At 44.3% G+C, this 19,507-nt stretch overlaps 1 long non-coding RNA gene across 4 annotated transcripts in view; it reads right to left on the minus strand.

Annotated features, from left to right (window-relative positions):
- LOC135311528 (uncharacterized) overlaps positions 1-19,507 on the minus strand; it is a 29,136-nt gene continuing 9,629 nt past the window's right edge. Inside the window, exons 3-4 of one of the 4 annotated variants that reach the window (XR_010371163.1) lie at positions 4,367-12,351; positions 1-3,227 (exon numbers count right to left, since the gene is read on the minus strand). This is a non-coding gene — a long non-coding RNA (uncharacterized LOC135311528). Of the gene's footprint in view, positions 12,352-12,541; positions 12,661-19,507 lie in introns of all 4 variants that reach the window. The other 3 variants (XR_010371161.1, XR_010371162.1, XR_010371160.1) reach the window with 3 other exon arrangements.

Consider the following 19,507-nt stretch of genomic DNA (forward strand, 5'->3'; position numbering starts at 1 on the left):
GCTTCTCTCCACATATTTTTGTTAATTAGAGTAACCAAATCATCTGTTCTGGATAAATCATTTAATCAGTATAGCCCTCCAATCATTCCCTAATTTCTGGGAATTGGTTGATTATTTTTAAGGATTACGGGGATGTGTTTTCCTGTAGGCTGCTCCTGCCCTGGACTTTTTAGATATACAATAGTTGCTCTTAATGAAGTGTAATCAGTTACTCAAGTCATGCAGTATTTGTGCTATGCCTTCTTTAGACAGCCGGCACTCAAGTAGAAAATATACAGATATACGTTTGATAGAAATAATATTTCTCTGAAATAACAATATCTGAAAACATAATCTTTGAAACTCTTGGAATTTACAAGCAGGAGCCGATTCTGACATTGCTAAGCCATAAAATAGCATGAGGATGCACAGCAAACTTGTTTTGTTTCCTTTCTTTTCACTCTTCTCCCAGCATTCCTGCTACCATCTGAGGCCGTGACCCACAGCTCCTCATTCTCTGGCTCGAACTTTTCATTTTTTATTTTGGTTTGAGATATGAGATAAAAGGGAGTGGGACATCAGTAAACCAATTTTCACCAATTCATGGAAGAAGAGTTCACGAAGGACATGAATAAGGGCATCTTTGGTTCCCTGAGCCATGGACAGCTGGAATTTGGGAGGCTGTGTCTGAGAAATACCTCTCCCTTTTCACTGAGGACCTGCAGATTGCACTAGCAGAGAAAGGGTGCTGAGATACAGGGAGCTTTTGTTGGGGCATGTATGGGTGCTGTTATGGTTCAAACGTGCCTTACATCTTACAAACACCAGATGATTTAAGGAACAAAAACAGCACCAAACCCTTCTGCTATTGGTTATCACCGTTCTCACCATCAGTATGATGGATTAAAGCTCTTCTGGAGTATCTTTACAGCTGGCCGGTCCCTTTGCATCTCTGAGCAGAGACACAGCTCCTGTTGAGCCATTCTCAGCCACTTGTACTTTCAGAGATAGCTTTGTTAGGAATCTATATTTCTGATGAAAAAAAAATGTTGCTGTTTGGTGTGGGTTATTTCATGTTTGAGCAAAAGCAGTCAGGAAGGAAATGGGGAGAGAATTGTGTAGAAAGACAAAGAACTTTCAAGCAAGGATCTTGTCAAAGCCGTGGGGAACAAAACCTTTCCAAGATAGCTAGCACTGGATTGTCTTTTTCCCTGATAAATCAAGGCAGATAAGTGCCAAAATGAAATGGTAAACTAGACCTTGAAATGATAGAAAATCACCCAAATTAAGGCTAGTTCACTGCTAGTTCAGTGAACAAAGGGTATTGCCTATTCTCACCTTTTCTATAATATACGTTGTGCGTGGGGTGTGTGGTGTAAAGTAAAAATGCATCAAAGGCCACTGTCAGCTTTTACCTGGTGACAACTGGGTCAGTACTGGGCCCACAGTAAGGGTCACCAGCACTGGGAGAATCTCTCAGAGCTACCAATACTTCATTTTTTAACCTTTGCGCTGCTTGTACTGAGGACATCTGCGGGTACTGATTTAGGACTGGGGAGGTGCTTAAGTAAACAGAACACCACCAGTTTTTAAAGCAAGTTTTAGGGGTTTCAAGTGCTATGAGACTCCTTCTGCGTTCAGGAGTTGGTGATGTTATTTTTTTAGAATAATCCTAGAAATCCCTTGTCACTGCCTGTTCCACAGCAGAAGACTCCCAGCCTACATCCATCACAGCCCAGGCTGCCTTGGTGGTCAGTCAGACGTGCTGCAGCCTGGTCAGCATTCTTACACACGCTCACTGCATTGGTATTTTACACAGCTGATATACAAAATATTTATACTCTAAAGACTTTTAGAGAAGGTCATATGTGGTCTCCTCACTGGTCATGGTGAATCTTTCATAACTCACTGTTTGGCAGCAGCTCATAAAATTATGTTTTCATAGCCTAGCTCCTTGACACTGGAGTAGTGGATTTAATCTTTTTAGCCCTCTTGAAAGGATTGTTATGGTGCAATAAGTGACAGGGTAATATTCTGATAAAAGAAAAAAAAAAAGAAGAAACACACAGTGATACCAAAATTAATTAGCAGAATTTTGCCAAATATCTCACTAAAATTTTCAAATTGTTTTTACAAAATACAAAAAATAGCATCATGGTATTGAAGAAGTATGCATTGAAAGCATCAGCCATGGTGCATTAGCCTTGCAGCTACTGCAATATTGGCTTTCCCTCTGCACAGTTCTCAGGGTTAGCCTCATCTTTGGTCCTTGTCTCATGTTATCCATCTAATGTAACATCTGATTCTGTGTGGTCTTAAACTCCCTTAACACCAGAGACTCAGACTGACAGAGATTGGAGTGATAAGAGGCAGCTGAGCTGACATGCCTTCAGACAGCAAGGCGGAAAGAAATGCAAGCTCTCTTCCAAGCGGGCTTTCTTGTCCTCCTGTGCTGAGGGAGAAAAGCAAGAGGCAGTATTCAATCACTCACTTGGACAGAGTTCAAGTATTTCTGCTGGGAAATAAACCCACAGCATTGTTGAAAGGTGCAAAACTGCCCTGTTACCTCAACAGCTGGGCCAGGCCAGCTAAACTGGAAATCTTGCAGTACGGTGTAGTTAGTGATCTGGCTAGCCAAACAAAATTTCACTGCTAATCTTGACCTCAGATGAGTTGCCGGTCTTAATCCCACTTTAAGATACACCTTTCTACCAAGACCTGGAAACGTGCTGAGTAGCTACTGGAAAATTTGCATGTATTCAGCTACATGTAAACAAAGACACAAGGAAAGGTCTCTAAGCTGTGGCTGCCAATGTACAGGACAAGTCAAGTTTACTTCTTGCAGGAAAATTGCCAGTACAATTTAGGAGAAAGTCCTTGTTTCCAAATCTTTGAGATACATCTCTATTGCCCTCATATTGCCTTTGGCTGTTGGAGTGTGGAAAGGATTGTTTTTATTTCTCAGCAACTTTGGCCATGACCTACTTGCACTGAAAGCACCTAAGATTGAAATGACCCCTCCTGCTTTCTAGCTGTGGTACAAGTGAAGTCTCTAAGCATCTGAGTCTTTGTCACTGAAGTCTTCAAGCTTGTTTTAGCATCTTGCAGGGCTTTTGTGGCTTCTGGTATGAGGAGGTTGGAGCAGTTGTCCTTGTATTTGCTTCAGGTCCAAGTGGCTTACCACAGCTGCTGGCAGTCACACCAAGTGGCCACAGCTTCCCTCCCAGCCCTCCATTTCTCAGTGATGTCTAGAAATGGAAAGAATGAACGGTCGTGTCATTTTTAGAAAACAGATGTTGGCAAAAAACCCAGTCAAGCACTTGCTGGGCAAAGAAGGGGGAGAAGGGGCTGCAGGGGAGGCTGAGGGACTCTGGTTTTGCCTCACTCATCCCATTGCATCCCTGGTTTGGTGCAGCAGTTCCTCTTCAGATGTGAACCCCAATGCGAGAGGAGACACAGTGCCAGGCCAGGAGTCAGGTTGTGTCTGGGGGCAGCAGGGAATGGGAAATGAGGGTCTCACATGCCCTCAGCTTACTGCCATCCATCTGGCTCTCACAACAGCTGCTTCACCCCGCTCTGCAACAGGGGAAACTGTCTGGCCCAGGTTGTGCAAACCCTCATCACACAGTCCCGCCACACACAGGGCACAGACACTCCCTGGGGCTGTCCCAGCCCCAGATTGCTCAAGCGGCGGTGACTGTGTCTTGCAGATGCTTTAGCCAGCCTGAGAAAGACACAGGAGGTCTAAACATAATAAAACACCTGGATGCTTTTCCCTTCCCCGATCTCCTTCCCACTTCGCAACAGTAGTTTAGGACAGATATGGGGAGTGAGGAATCCACCCCTCCCACCCAGACCTTCCCTCAGCACTTGGCTCAGATGGGAAAATCTGTTTTGTCACAGGATGCCATCATTTTGCTTGTTTGTGTTTTTCAAAGAATGATATTTACAAAGATGATTTTTATCTCTATACCTGATGCAAGATATTTCCTTCCATTTCCTATGGCTGCAGGAGTTCATACATAAGGTCAAAGAGGAAAAAAGAAAAAAAAAAAAAAAAGGAGGTCATATCAATCTTAGAGAGGTTGACAAAGATACACGCAGACAGACTTGGTCCCCAGAACCAAGCTCAAAAGATGGACAGAGGCAGATTTCACAAACTGTTACAGAGTATGAAAGGATAAGATTATTAGGTGTCAACACACTTGATGCAGGTGATAGAGGATCATGTCAATTCTCTGTAGGCCATCACTTTTCGTAACTCAGCAGAAATCCAAGTATCTAGTAAGAAACACTCCCGCACACACTGTTGTGTTGTATGGAGCTATTTTGAAGGGAGGCATCCTTACACTTGCTCAAAAAAAGGAGCAAAAATAGCTATACATACTGTATATACAATTGTCCTTGGGATGGACCAGCTGGACCGAGATGCCCATCTCTGGCTCTGCAATGCTGATGTCCTCAGCAGAATTCATGCACAATGCCAGTCAGTACCCCTGCCTGGGGTTCCTTTCTCTAGGACATCATGTACAGAAAATGTTTGTTCATCTTCAGGTCTTGGGATTTCTTGGGCAGTTGGTTGGCAAGGGAACATAATGTGAAAACTGTAGTTCATGTTTTGAAACACCTATGAAGTCTGGAAGTTTCCATCACGTAGAGCCAGCCCTTTCTGGCTTGAATCACATCAGAAATATTGCAAAGGTAGGCTGTCACCCGGTGCTGGAATGGTGGCTGAGAAAACAGGGTCAGAAACGAAGACAAAGCAAGGACATGAAGGTATATAATAAAAGTAATTTAAAGGTTAAGCAAAGAAACATAAACCTTTTCTATTTAATGCAAATTTGGGGTTGACTTATGTTATCAGAAAGACTATGTAACTGTTAAACTACTCAGGGAAATCTAGATTTCCCCAGATTTGCTACGAACTATTGGGTGTATCCATTTTGGCCATTGCTGAAATACATCAAGCCTGCCTACTGCACAGTGCTGAGCAGCCTACAGACCCCATGGTTTGTTGCTGTTGGATCCCTGGTGACTCTGACCCTCAATACAGAGGCACTCTCTCTGCAGCTCCTCCCGTGTTGTCTGCCCTCCCTTTGGGCGTGGGGCGTCAGGGAGTTGGATGAGCCCATGGGCTTCCCTGAGATGAGATGAATTCTCACCAAGGTGGAGGGTAGAGTGGGAGTAAGACAGCACTGCATCTTTACCATGAAGAAGAGTGTGGTACAAGGCTAAGGGGCAGGGCTGCAAGGCCTGCGTATACATACCATGTACACCTGTATAAGGCCTGCATATACACCCCATATACCTTTTGGGATCTGAGTTGCACTGAGTTGACATTTCAGTGCACTAAAGAGGCTCCCTAGGCCACGCTCTTCTGTACAGGGTCGACATGTGGCTAGAGAAGTCTTAGTGTGAAAAAAAACCCAACCAAATTAGCTGACAGCAGTTTGGGTCCAGATACATCCAGCAAGTGCACGGTTTGGGTTGACGCATGCATGCTTTCACCGATGTGCACGGCAGCTATGAGGGTTTCCCTACAGAAAGCAATTTCAGTGAGGTCTGACTTGACAACATAAGAGGGTTTTGCAACATGACACAAGTTTCATGGTGAATCAGGGCATCTGAACTTAAAGGTTGATGAAGCTGTGCTGTCACAAGAGTGGGCAGAGGTGGGGAGGTAGCATCTAACCCAGAAACACGCTCCCTCTTCGTGTGTGTCTATCATCACCCGTAGGAAGGGTGCGTGGGTGCCCTCTCCCTGTCATCCCAACAGTTCTGCCACCCTCAAATACATCAAGCCACATTTGCAAGCAGGATGGGATGGGGAAGTGAAGAGGAGAGAAGGGAACAAGCCCTTCCTGCATCACCAGCACCGCAGTGCAGTCGAAGTCAGCATTACTGTGCACTGCATCCCTGCACAGCCGTGGCAGAAGCTCATCCCCAGCAGGCTGTCTGTAGCATGCACTGGAATAGAGCATTGCTGCTGACCTTCTGTAATATGTATTTTACTCTTCTTTTTAGTATCTGCTCCTGGCACACTCATATTTGAACTAGGACCACCCCACAAGCCCAGAAACTGATTCCCCTTTGCCAAATGAACTGCTGTAACCTCAGTGTTACCCTGGAGAGAATTCCTTTGTATTTTGTCTTGCAAATAATTCACACAGGTTGACACAAAGTTCTAGTCTGTGAGTACAGTACGTAGCATTAGGTACAGTATGTGGCTCCTTGCAAAGCACTATTGCATATACATGCCTGGGATCAATTATTTTCATTGAAACAAGAGAAGCCGCATGATGAGTAAACCCTTAAGTATGACATTTTATTCCCCCACTTGGTAGATATATGAAACAAAATATACTGCAAAAGATCATTTTAAAAGCATACTTTAATGCCAAGCATACTGAAGTCTTATTTCATCTCAGGAAAGGAACTATGGTAGATAATAATGCCTTTCCCTCAACCCACAATGCTCAAACTTTAGAAGCACAAAAGATCTCCCTGAAGAATGAACCCCATTCCCAAAGAGTCACTATGCTGCTGACATTTTTCTTTCTTCATATTCCAGTCCAAGCTATAGGCTCCAGTCAGAGCAGGGACTCCATCATGCCGAGCAATGTGAGCACACAAACTAGAAAATAACCCCTATCCCAAAATTTCTACCCTAAAATGCCAGTGACGCGGATCCCTGACACTGTGCCTGTTCCAAGAGAAAGGGTGTCAACACCAAGGGGGAACTCCCACTTTCAAACAGCCCACCGATGCGCAGAGGCTTTCATTTACAGCACCACGGACCCACCTCCCTCCCCCATCTCCTAGCAAGGGATGCGTTCCCGCACTTATGCGCCCCAGCACTGTCCCACTCCCCAGAGGTGCAGGTCAGGGAGCCCACTCCTGCCCTGGGAGGACCCTGCCTGACCTCTGGGGTTTTTCTGAGGACCCCAGCTCCCCTTGGCTGGGTGTGCAAGGCACAAGCCCCAAGCGCCATCAAAAGTCTCAGCTGTTCCTCTCTTTCCGGTTTGTCAGGCTGATTGGTCCAGGGTGTATTTTTGAAGCATTAAAGCCATAAGAGGCTTAAAGTGATAAAGTATTAGGATAGGGTTTAAGTACATCTAAGCCATTGAATAGGAACAAGCTGTGTGCAAAGTACCAGCAGCCTGCGCAGGCATAGGATCTTATCTCTGCTGCCCTCATTATTATAACCCTCTTCACGCTGATAGCATTATAATAAGTGTAATATGAATAAAGAGAAAGAAATAGCGCTGCATCAGGGAACAAGTCTTCTGCTTTATTGTATCCATGGCATCTATTAACACCTGTATCCTAGGCATTCACTGATACACGTGCACGTACGCCAAGCCACACTTTGTAGTGATGACTCCGAGCTCTTTCACAGCTGGAAATGTCATTCTTTTCCAAACAGTCCCAAAAGCTGGGAACTATCCTATTTTTACAGTTGGGAAGCAGAAACATTATGGACCAGCATTTCAAAAGGATATGACAAGCCAATGGGCTCCCATGAACAAAGTAAAAAATCCCATTTGGCAGCCTGCTTTCTGGCTCTGGGTAGCTCTAGAGCTGGCCACACGTTGACAGCATTAAGCAACAAGTCAAACAAAAGCAAGGTGGGATCTACAAGCTCCTGCCCTTCCCCATCTCAATGGCAAGAAGCTGGCAGGTGACCTTGGAGCAAACTACCAGACTGATCATCTTCAGACCAAAGGATGGGCAGACTTTTTCTATTCCATGCCTGATGAGAACTGAAAGTGTATCTCCTCCTGCTGTACTCTAACTACCTTGACCACCTCTTGGCCAGTGTTGTGCTCTTCTCAGTTGAAGCTGTCCCACTTCCTGGATAATTAGGGGGCTGGAGGACAGGTGAGGGTGGCTCCAAGCACACGGGTGAGGCACATCTCAAGGAAAGGGTACACCTGGATTTCAGTCCTCACCTCATGTCCTTCAGGGAGGCAACTTATCTGTAGAGTCTTAGTGCTCCTGACCAGCTCTCCTCATAAGAAACTTTTTCCGTTTCTCTCCTCCCATCTGAATTACTGGCCTAGGTATGAGAGGTGTTGCCCTTTCCTCCTTTTGCTGTGTAACACAGGGCCACGAGACACTCACCTGGCTCCACAGCTGTGATCCTGTGCACCTTTCAGCACCTTTACAAATAAAAATGCAGTAAAATCCTTGTTTGGGTAAGTCACGACTACTGTGTCCTGAATGAGAGACTAGAATAAACACAAATCCTAGTGCAGTGGAGAAGCTGATGTGGAGGCTTACAGTGGCAAGGAGAGACCAAGAAAACTCCACAATCAGATGGAGGGAAGACGAAAAGGAGTTCCTCTTAATTTTATACGTAGGAAGAGTACAGAAAAGTCACCAATGTTGTCAGGGAACATCTCTATGTAAAAGTGCTTGGTTCAAGTGCATTGGTTCTGCACCTGTTTGAGCATCCTTTGCAAATAAGACTTAAGTCAGATATTTTCAAAGGAGCCTGAGGGAGCTTGGCACTCAGCTCCCATTGGGTTTTGACACTTCTCAAAAAAAACAGACTAAGCTCCTATGAGTGACGTTCAGGAGGAGGCCATATGTATGCTTTAACATAGCTTAAATAAGGCAAAGGATAGAGCAGTAGCCACAGCATTCCTGCAACATTAGATCAGGGCTGACCCAGTGGGCCCAGCTGCCCATGTTGAAGCTGAGATAAGGATCACACAGGAATTTGGAGGCACAGGTTGCAGCATGGTCCTGTTGCATCATTGTTCCACAGTGTCCCTGCTCATTTTGCAATCTCTGTAAAGCAAAAGTACTGCTGTGGGCATGTGTCTGTTGGACAAGGGTGCCTGCCATATACCATAGAGGCACCGTGCTGAAATGGGCAATCCTATGGCAAAAAATGCATGGTGACGTTCAGGTGTGACCATAGTTTTCTGCGCTATTTCAACGAGTGATCATGCATCCCTGGGGAAAAAAAATGTCATCAAATAAGCATGAGTATACAGAAATGTTGACTCTCATACTTAGATTTAGGACCAAACAGGTTGGTGGGGTTAGGGAGAACTGGGCCTGTTGCAATAAAACCCAAAGAGCAAATGCACACTGAATTTTCCAAGTGCTGAAAGACAAATAGCAGATGTATTCACTTCTCTGCCTGAAAAAAAACTAGGGGTGGGGAATCAACGATGTTGCCCAGGGTGGCTGCTGAGCCACTCCGCAGCTGTCGTGCACACTGTGGAGAGTACCCGATGTCCACAGCAGCCGCAATAAGGCACGACAGGATGCTTTCATTTACAGAGGGTCTCTGCACTTCCAGGGGTTTGGATTTGATGGAGAGTGGTCCTGATACTGCCTTTGAGGGATCCCAGAGATGTAATCTCTAAATAAACATGAATAAACATGTTTATAAACATTGGAAAAAATGAATAAACAAATACTCTCCAAAAGTTTGGCTGCCTGTAGTGAGGTGCAAAGGTATTGTTCTTCAATTCTATAGTCCTGTAACAGGGACATTCATTCAAGGGATGAGAGATGCAGGTCAAATCCTCACTCTGATTTACCTTTGGATTCAAATCAAATTCCCCTCTCTTTCAAATCCCTCTCAGCAGTCTTTCTTGCAAGAGCCGTCAGAAGCATACCTCTCCCACTTAAATATTTTTCAATAAAGAATAATTATTCAATATTTAAACATTAACTGGGGGACGAGGAGAGGAAAGCCATAGGAATGGTAAACTGGCAGCTGGGGACCAGGCTCTGCTCCGGTGATTACTGAAGTATTATATATGGAGTAAATTACTCCAGGAAAGAGACACTGGGATCAGCCATGGAAAGTAGTCCCCAGCTGGTGGCAGGCACATTTCTCAAGGAAACAACTAAAGCACATTCAAGTGTTTCCAGGCAGACAGCAGTGTTAAACCTGGAAAACCCCAAGGCATCCTGGAGCATGATCAGAAAAGGAAACAGCAGCTTCTTGTAACTATCAGAAATGCACTAATTGCTTAATTTCACTAAATGATCCCAAACACAGCATTGCTGAAACACTCTCATGAACTGATTGAGTTGAATCGTTTGTCCTGACCTTAGTTTGCTTTACTGGGTCAGACTCAGTGATCTGCATCTGTGAAAATCATCTGCCTTTTTAGTGAATACCGGGTCACAAAAATACATTGTCCTGCTGTTATCACATATCGGGTATATTTACGGGGAGCTAATATGTGCATTTCTGGTACACATCGGTGTGTGATGAGCTCTGCAAATGAGAGCTTCAGAGGAGACTGCAGGCAGCACCACCACACTGCAGCCATAATTCCCACATGTGCAGGGCTTGCTCCCAAGCCTCTTAAAATCAATGGAAAAGATTGCACTCTTATTTACTTGGCACAGAAGGGAAGTTTGAGGCAGGGCAGTGAAGTGATTATATACCAAGGTGAGCCGAGGCGAAGATTGCAGGAAAGTAGCCAATTACTTGCTATCCTGTTGATACGAAAGATGATTATACATTACTACTAGTTCACTAGTTGCACTGAGACTTCATTTAAGGTAATTAGTTTCTTATTATAAAGCGGGATTGAGATATTACAGAGAAAATCCTCCTCAATGAGCTTGCAAGGGAATGAATTCCTAAGTCTTTCAGCGGAGCTCATGACTGACTTCAGACATTCACTGAGACTTCACAAAGAAGAGCTGCAGGCCATGTGCTTCTCAGTGCCATGAGCAGTGCTTCTCAGCTTCAAACATGCTTTCCTGCCAGGGCATCAGCCAGGCCCCAGGACTGCTCAACCAGTAGTGTCCAGTGAGCAGTGTGCTGGCAGGAGGACCAGCACCCTGAGATGCTTTGGTCCACCTGCTTCCCCGTGCTAGCACAGCACGCTGCAGCCATCCCCTGCAGATGGAGAAGTTCAGTAGACCTGAGCAAAATCATGGCCAAGGTTGCTGAGCAATAACCATGAAAGCAGCTTTCACAGACTATGGGCATCTTATGGCACAGTGGACTTCTTGCCCCACCTGGGATTGCTGGGGAAAGGTCTCTTGCTTTCACTGAGACAACATTTAATTGGGTTAATGGCACAAAAACAGGTGTCTGGTGGAAACACTGGAATCTGAAGCATGGTGCTGAGTATCCAGCTCTGCCAGTGCAGCACCAGCAGAGCAGGGCAATGAGACGCCTTGCAGTGGTGGTGACCATGCCATGTACAAACTCTCCAGGAGGTGGTTCTCCTGCATCCAGCCTGCAAGAGGTGCAGAGAGAAAGGGGTTTAGAAGAGGGGAACATGTGTGGATTTTTCCTACATTTGTTCACCACTCTGATGCCCTCATACTCTTACATTATGTGGCTGGGCAGGAGCTCAATATGCACTTGACTGCTCCACTAAAGTGCAGGGAGATTTTGCCTTTGATTTCAATGACATCACAAAGTGGGTAGCTGTACTATGTGTCTGCGCTCATCAGAGAGATGAGCAGGCAAACCCTTTGTCTTTTGTATGGGTGAAGATGCATAACAGGGATTCCTCTTAGACAACAGCATACGTGCTGCTAGGGTTTTCAGTAAGCACTTCTGATTGTATACATTTTCAAAGCTAGGAATAGCTGCTGTGCTATCTTCTGCTCTAGCAGATAAATTAGCTTTGTTTCATACGGTTAATACATAATCTTAGGAAGTTTGCAGGCACGTGTGTGTCTATCCTATCTCAATAATGTGCAAATACAGTGGTTTAATTCTTCATTTTTGAGTGAGAGTTATCATGATGGGAGGCAATGGCTGACAAAGTCATTATTGTCTGGGCATCAGAGAATCCACGCAGGCAAGGAGTGCTGGTGAATAGGTTTCAAACGCGTCACTTATCATGGAGGTCTGTTTTAGCTTTTGCTGACCCTGGTTAATGCCTTAGATGTGTGAGATAGTCCAGGCTATTTCCTCCCTCTCTGCAGGCAGCCCTTCTGAATTTGAGAAGATAATTTAAAATTCATAGGTCCAAAGTAATCTTAATCCCTAACTGTTAGTTGGGATTTTTTTTTTTTTGTCTTTTGCTCCATGTAAGAGGTTTCTGTGTCACCCTATACTACTGATGGAAATGGATACCTGAAGACTGAACAATTTAGATGTCCCATTCAGCAACAAAACTGTGTGTACTCAGACAGGACCAACTCCCAAATGCCTTAGTTGTTCCCCCCTTCGGTTGTGAAACAAGAGCCTTGATCTCTTCTAAAGGTTGGCAAACAGCACCTGTCCAAAGAGCACAACATCACATATTTACCCACGTCACCCGGCGCACGTGACAGCAAGCAGGGCCCAAGGGTCAGCCTCCTGAAGGACCCTGTGGCATGCCAATGCCCATGGAGGAGCCAGGCTGGGCTGGTTGTTTTCCTTGGGTTCTGTATAAAAGAGAAAGTTCATGCTGAGCCACAGGTTTGGAGGCTCCCACTTTATGGCAATTCAGTTGGGCGCCCTCTGCAAGAGACAGACAGCCTGCCTTTTGCCAACTTCATGGCTGGGAAATGACAAAACAGGTCTGCTCCAGAAGCTCTGTAGGACAAGTTATATGCATTAGACCCTCGTACTCACTTGGAAATAAAGTACAAGATGGAGATCTGGACCAGTCTCATCAGCGGTGTGAGAGCTACTTCAAATTGTTGCTTAACTTCTGCTGCTTGGCTGAGCAGCATACTTTCCAAATGGCAGCTCTGAAAAATAGACAAGGGCACCCTGGGGTCTGATAAATTGGCTGGGCTCCAGTGAGTTCAGGATATGTCTGTTCACATCAGCTTGGGGGGACCAGCCATGAAAATATTCCTAATACCAGAAATCCAGAATACTGAAACTACCCATCTGCCTTATGTGGTCTGAAGGCCAAGAAAGGAAGGGGTTGTGTTCTTTGCTTGCTCTCTGAATCAGTGCGTTTGCTCCGTTTTACTTTTCTGGTCTCCTAAATGATCAGAATAGGCACTCTAAAAACCATAAAAAGCAAGTCCCCACTTTGCCATGCTGTTGTCATCGCCAGCATTGGTTGCTATCTATTTATTAAGGTACATCCTCTTAATAAAAACATCCAAGAAATCAGCCTTTGTTTGCTGATTATACATTCAGGTATTCCAGATTTATAGCACTCATTTACCGTAATTGAAGCTTACGATGAGTACAAATTTTCTGCTAAAAGAAAAAGAGAAAATAGCAAAATGGTATGGGGCAGCGTTCATGTAGAGATAAAGCAATGATTGTGTCATATGTTTTGGAAGGTAGGTTTGCTATTAAGCTGAAGTCTAAAGTAAGGTACATTGATTTACAGGAAATTGCTCACTTACACACATATTAGGCATTTACAAACCCTACTTCAGAAGCCCCTGAATACTGATAAGCCTTTGTGGTTTCAGCCAAGTATGTCATCAGTAACATCAGTGTCTGTTTATAAACATTTTTTTTCTCCTGATTCAGGTAGTCAAAGTTCAGGAAAATATTTGTCTTTGGTCTCTGCAAATGAATGGCTTGAAATTCAGTGACATTGCCCTCTTCAAGGGGAGCTGGAGGAACCCAGTCCTATTTCCTAGAAGAGACACAGAGAAGCAGGAGAGCCAACGTGACTTTCCAGAGAAGTGGCACCCTTCTTTTTGTTTTCACCATTTAATGGAAAAAAATAATTGTTTCCTCTTATTGTCCTCATGCACCCTGGAGCTTTGAAAAATGTTTTCTTGATCTCCTGGATTACTTGTGGAAGTGTTATATATATGACTTGAAAGAATACATTAATAAATAAAATACCTTCCTATAATTAAGACAGAAAATTTGGACTTGGCCACCCCCATCTGATAGCTGGCACTGGGACCTTTTCCCTGAAAGGCTTTGGCATGCCCCTAAGGGTCCTGATTTAGCAAATCACTTTACATGCTGCTGTAAAACGGATGTGCTTAAGAGTTGCTGAAGTGCAACCCTACATTTCGCTCATCCTCCCATGTGTAAAACTGCAGAAAACAATCTCTCTTTTGTCTGACTTGTGTGCTGCAAGCAGGTGGCGTCCCCTATTACATTTCAACACAGAGAATACACGATAATAGGACTTGGCACCAAGGCAAAATGCAAGTAAATATCATGTGGTGCATCTATCTGTTACTCTAAAGCAAACACTAGGAAATGAATAATCTAAATAATTATGTACAAAAGGGCAGAGCATGGGCCACTGTCATACAGGCTTCCTCCGCTCAGAGGCAGCCGCTGGTGCTGCGGTGTCTCCTTCAGAGCTGGCCACCCTCCATCGCTCCTTCGGATGGGTGGTGGCCCAGAAATACCCATTTTCTCCATAGGCTGTGGAAGCGGCACAGGGAGACTTTTCACAGGGGTGTACAGGATGCTAATTTATTTGCTCTGCTGAGTTTCCACACCTGATTCCCGGCCTGCTGTTTGCACTCCCCTTCCAACTTCCAGTGAGGGAGAGCTGCTCCCCTTTTCCCCCACCCCTCTTGTGCCATCCTCAACCCACTTGGCTGACACCAGCATGAAAACCAGCAGAAATGGCAGTAACCAGTAACACTTCTGCTCTGCCTGGAGACAGGTTTTGTGCCAGCTAATGCTCTAGAGGTGTCACTGCTCCTCAGTGCTGTAGTTATGCTGGAGTGTCTCATGGCAGTGGAATCTCAACCTCCTGCGGAACAAAATAGCAGTCTGGGGTCAACGTGGGGCTTTGTGAGCATCTAAACCACAAACTGAAAATAAACCCAAGCTGCTGCGTTTGCCCAGCAGCACTGGTACTGCTTGGTGCCATTACTCTGAAGAGGTTAATTTGCTGCTTTTTTGATGGCAACCCTGAGATGGATGCAGGCATTGAGAAAAAACACTTTTGTCAAAATGAAAAAGATGTATGGTAATTTCTCAAAAGGGTCCTCCTCATGATGGCCAGAAAGGGAGCAGAGGGGTGCCTGGGGGTCTGACAGCAGTGGTGGGGCACAGACCCCTGTGGCTCACCTCCCCACAGCCACACTGCTCCAGCACCGCCAGCTCGTCTCCTGTCTCAGCAGCACTTGCTTCAGCTGCAAGTGAATGAAACCAGAGTGGACAACTCTGCAGCCTGCTGAGGATGTCTCTTCTGAACTCCCATGAGTCACAAGATGGGCTTCCCCCTGAAGCATATGCCTAAGATACTTATCTCATATAATTGTGCATATTCTCATTACCCATATTGGTGCCTTATCCTTGTTGAGTGGCACAAGATATTTCCCTCTTACAGCTCAAAAGCTGGTAGCGGGGCAAAGACAAGGTAGGGGAGGATTCGCTGGCTCTTAGTTTACCCTCCTGTCAATCAATCAGCAGTAATCCCTTCCAGATAATAACAGAAAAATGTGTCTGTGCAGATCAGCTACTGCTCATCAGCCTCTATGAGAAGCTGCTGGGACTGAGCTTGAAATCAGTGTATTGAAATACAGCATGCTGGATGAGCTAATGAGCTGTGAGAGGGAAGGAGGGGGGGAAAGGAGGAGAGGGAGAGGGAGGGAGGGAGGCAAGCATCAAGATCCAGCTTCTGCTCGAGTTCCACTGGGATGTGGGCACTCACTAAGCAGTACCTACAACATCCCAGCTCCAGAGCCATAAACAGCGGGGAAGAGTGGCGACGGCAGAGCAGCTTTGCAAGAGAAAGCAACACTGAGAGAGGAAGGAAAGCATTTGTACTATCTATGGTAGCCACAGCATACCCTCTAAAGGGGCTCTGCCTTTCCCCACAACCTTTCCAGATCTCTTCAGATCATCACTTTTGTTCTTGGTGTTTCACCAAAGCTCCACGCCTAAAGCAGATGTGAAAAAATATATATCCACACAATGTGAATATATATCTACACGCGCACACACATATACCCCTCAGGATGAATTTGAATGGACAGTTGTGATGCAGTTTTTGACATGCAGTTTTGCACCCAGTCACACCTCTGTCATCAGCGGATCATTTTTATGCCATTAGATGTTTGCAAAATGTGCTCGTGGAGTCCCAGAAGCGATTGTCCCTTGTAAAATGATGACAACTCCTCAGCAGACACAGAGACATCACCTGGGAGCAACCCCTGCTGTCCACAGCTGTCTTTTATATAAAGGGTACCGGCTTTTGGAGACCAACTCCCCCATTTTGCAGGCAGAGTAACAGGGAGTTTGTTGCTTTCTCGGCTTCACAACAAAGCTATCCAGTTCTAAAATTATCAAAGTGAAATGGAGGCTTATGAAACGTGTGTGTGGGTGTTAATGGAGACAGAACCGCTCTTATAACTGCCTTAAAAGCTATTTCATAAAATAGTTTCATTGTCAGGGACTTTAAACATACACGATTAATATCTTAACTGACTGTGCCTCATTTTACATTATCTCAAAGGACAAATTTATGAGATGATACACACTACTTAGTCTTTATAATGCTTGCATCTGTAACTGGCATGCTTTTGGAGAGCTTTACCATCATTGCTAGTTATAGCAACATATTAACTTGCCATAAACAATTAGAAGTAAATTAATCAGATTCGCAAATGTGTTAAGGAGTTAGCTACTATATATAAACTGCCAAAAGCAACCTGAAATCTATATGAAGTGAGGTAAATATTGCTTAGAGATATTAAACAACACATGTATAAATCAGCTTAATTTAAAGCATCCTTGAAACTACCAATGCTGTTTTGACTTGTAACATGAGGTTGTATATTTTATAGAAATATTTTTACTGAAAATGTTTCGATTTTTAAAAAGTTCCAAATATTTTATAGATTTCCTATTTCTAGAGATTTCATTTTAAAACTTGGGATAGTATTATTAGGGCATCTATCCATTTTATTAGATAGCCTCAATGTGTTAAGAAGGAAAAATAAAAAATGCTGATTATAGGATGCCTTAAAACACACTACTTTTCAGAAATGTTTCATGCCTGGTAATTGTCTATGCTCACCAGTGTCCTCACAGCAATCCCTCTGCTTCTCAAGCATAACACGTTCTCACAGTGTGGGATGCTCAAGGGAAAGCAGACCTTTTCTGTGAGTGGACAGGGAAAGTGGTCATCTTCCTTAGTCTTGCAAATTAAAGACAGAGAGGAAATATGTTTCTTCCCTGTGAATATGTTCGAGTAAAATACCAAAGAGCTCTTTCATCTCATGGAAGATACTGGCGTAGAAATAAATGTGAGCATGTTAAGAAGACAAGAATTGACAGGTCTATGCAGCCCAGACATCCTCTTTCTGATGAAGTGATGCTTAGGGAAGAGTATTAAACAGTATCCATTTTAAGCTATCCCCAACACCCTTGAAACATTTTGAAATATTACAGGAATCAAGAAGGATATCCAAAGCTGTGAGATTAAAGAGGGAATATGATGTCCCAATTTTCTTGGAAAGAAAAGGTAAGCCATCCTTGTCTTCAAAGATCATTCTGACACCAGACACATCTCTCCTCTACTTTTTCTTGGCAGCAGTTCTCCAGAGCCTCAGAGGCTCTGAAAGAGCTGGGCTGTCATGTAGAAAATGCTTCAAGATTCCTGACATCAGGAGGAGAATAAAAAGGAAGGAAGGTGTCTCCACAGCAGGACTGATGCACACCCTGTGTTTCCATTAGCTACATGTCCCAGCATGCTGTATAGTGTCTGGGGACACTGGATTACCCTCTGAAAGCTCTCTCTGGTCCATAACACTAGACCTAGACACTGACTCCATCCCGCTAAGGAGGCAAGGCACCAACTTACAGACTATTGCAATATATACACCAGGCAGCTGAAATAAACTGTCTCTGGGGTTATGGATGAAACCAAAAAAGCCTGTTGTGACAGATGGCATTCCTGCCACCAGCGTCCTCTGGAAGACACTTGGATACATTGCTGGGGAGGACTGTATAAACCCTGTGAAGAATACTGGAGAGGAGATCCACTGGGAAAGATGGTATCAGCAGAACCCATGCCCTTGCTGCAGACACATCTCCTTATTTCCATGCTTTGGTATATTTTCTTGCTTTGACTCATCTCTCTTTATCTCCTGCTTCACCACTGCTGCCTCCTGCAGAACAACCTCCAAACCAATTTGTCCTAGACACCAAAAGGGGTAGTTGATTCACAACTGTAGGTGCACGAACAATGAAAGGGAGACACACCTCCAGAAGGAGATTGGGATGGATTTTGGAGTTTTTCTTCTCTTCCTTGACTGAAGGGTACGTTTTAGGGCAATTACACCCTTAATTTACATGCTGCTCCTAGGGTACTAGTTGTAACTAGGATGACTCATGAAGTGTAAAGGGAAAGGTGTTATCAGCTATCAATTATCTGTCAGTCTGATGACATCTTTTATAGCTGAAATAGCTTCAGGAATTATGTTCAAGGCCGCTCTCTAGCCTCGCTTGCAAAGGGTCTGCTTAGAGCTCATGTTGGCACAGTGCCTCCCCACCCCTTTCATTTTCGGTAAGGGCTTAGCTCCACTGAGCACATTGTTTTGCTGGCAGATTTCATCTGGACCCTAGTCCCATCCCTGAGGTGAACACCATTGCATTGCCTGGAAATTATTTCAAAGGGCAGAATTGTCACACTGAAGTTGTCTCAGGTCTGAGATCTTTTTCCCTTTCATACCCTGATGGTTTGCTGCATCAAAGTACTTTGCAAAGTAGCTTTTAGGTGAAGTGCAGCAACCCTTCATGCCCACAGATTTCAACCATTTTAAGACAGCAACAGACTTAAATACACAAAGTATAGCTAGAACATCTCCTTGTAAAAGTCCACATTATCTGAATCATACAAAAAGAGCAGAGTAGTAGTGAATTGTTCGCCTTTTCATAATTACGCCTTCTAAAAGATCTTCGATTTTTCTATCTTTCATCTGTGTTTGTATGGATTGGTGTTGCCAAACCTTGCTTTGAACTTACAGACTTTCTTTTCCTCTACAGACTGCCCTATTCCTCCACTCTTCTTTCAGGGGAAGTCTCTTGCTCATACACACAGACTCAGAAATCCTCGCTGTTATTGAAGGCCAGGGCAAGAGACTTAAAAGGTAAGCAAGCAATTGGCACACTAATGGATGTTTGAGGTTAGACACTCTGATAGTAGCAATAGCCACCCTGGTCTAAAAATACCTTGTAAGATTACATTAAGCCCAAGGACCCTGTGTGAGAGCTATTTTCACATGAAAACAATGTCTGTGACTTTCAAGGCAAGCGTACTTGTTGTTTTGCAAAAACCTTCATCTGGAGAACTTTTCTATCTTCTGTTGCCTCCCGCTCACAAGCCCCATCATGTTTTTGTTCTTTCCACTGTTTAATGTTTATATTCCTTCGCAAAAATAAAAATCAGATGGGAAACTGTTTTTTCTAGGCATTCCCACAGCCCGTTTTTGCATTTTTGAGCAGTATCTCAATACCACGGTGTTCTTCAGATAATCTGAAATCACAGAGGCTATGCAGGTAGCAATCACAGTACTATGCACAACTATAATTGACTATGCCAAGCAATAATCAACAGCCCAGAAAGAAAACAGACTGGCTGAAACTGCAAAGGTTAGCTGGCAACTTTACCCCAACAAATATATGCGGTCCTGGCTCCTA

Source organism: Phalacrocorax carbo, chromosome 1 (assembly GCF_963921805.1).
Source record: "Phalacrocorax carbo chromosome 1, bPhaCar2.1, whole genome shotgun sequence".
Lineage (NCBI taxonomy): Eukaryota > Metazoa > Chordata > Aves > Suliformes > Phalacrocoracidae > Phalacrocorax > Phalacrocorax carbo.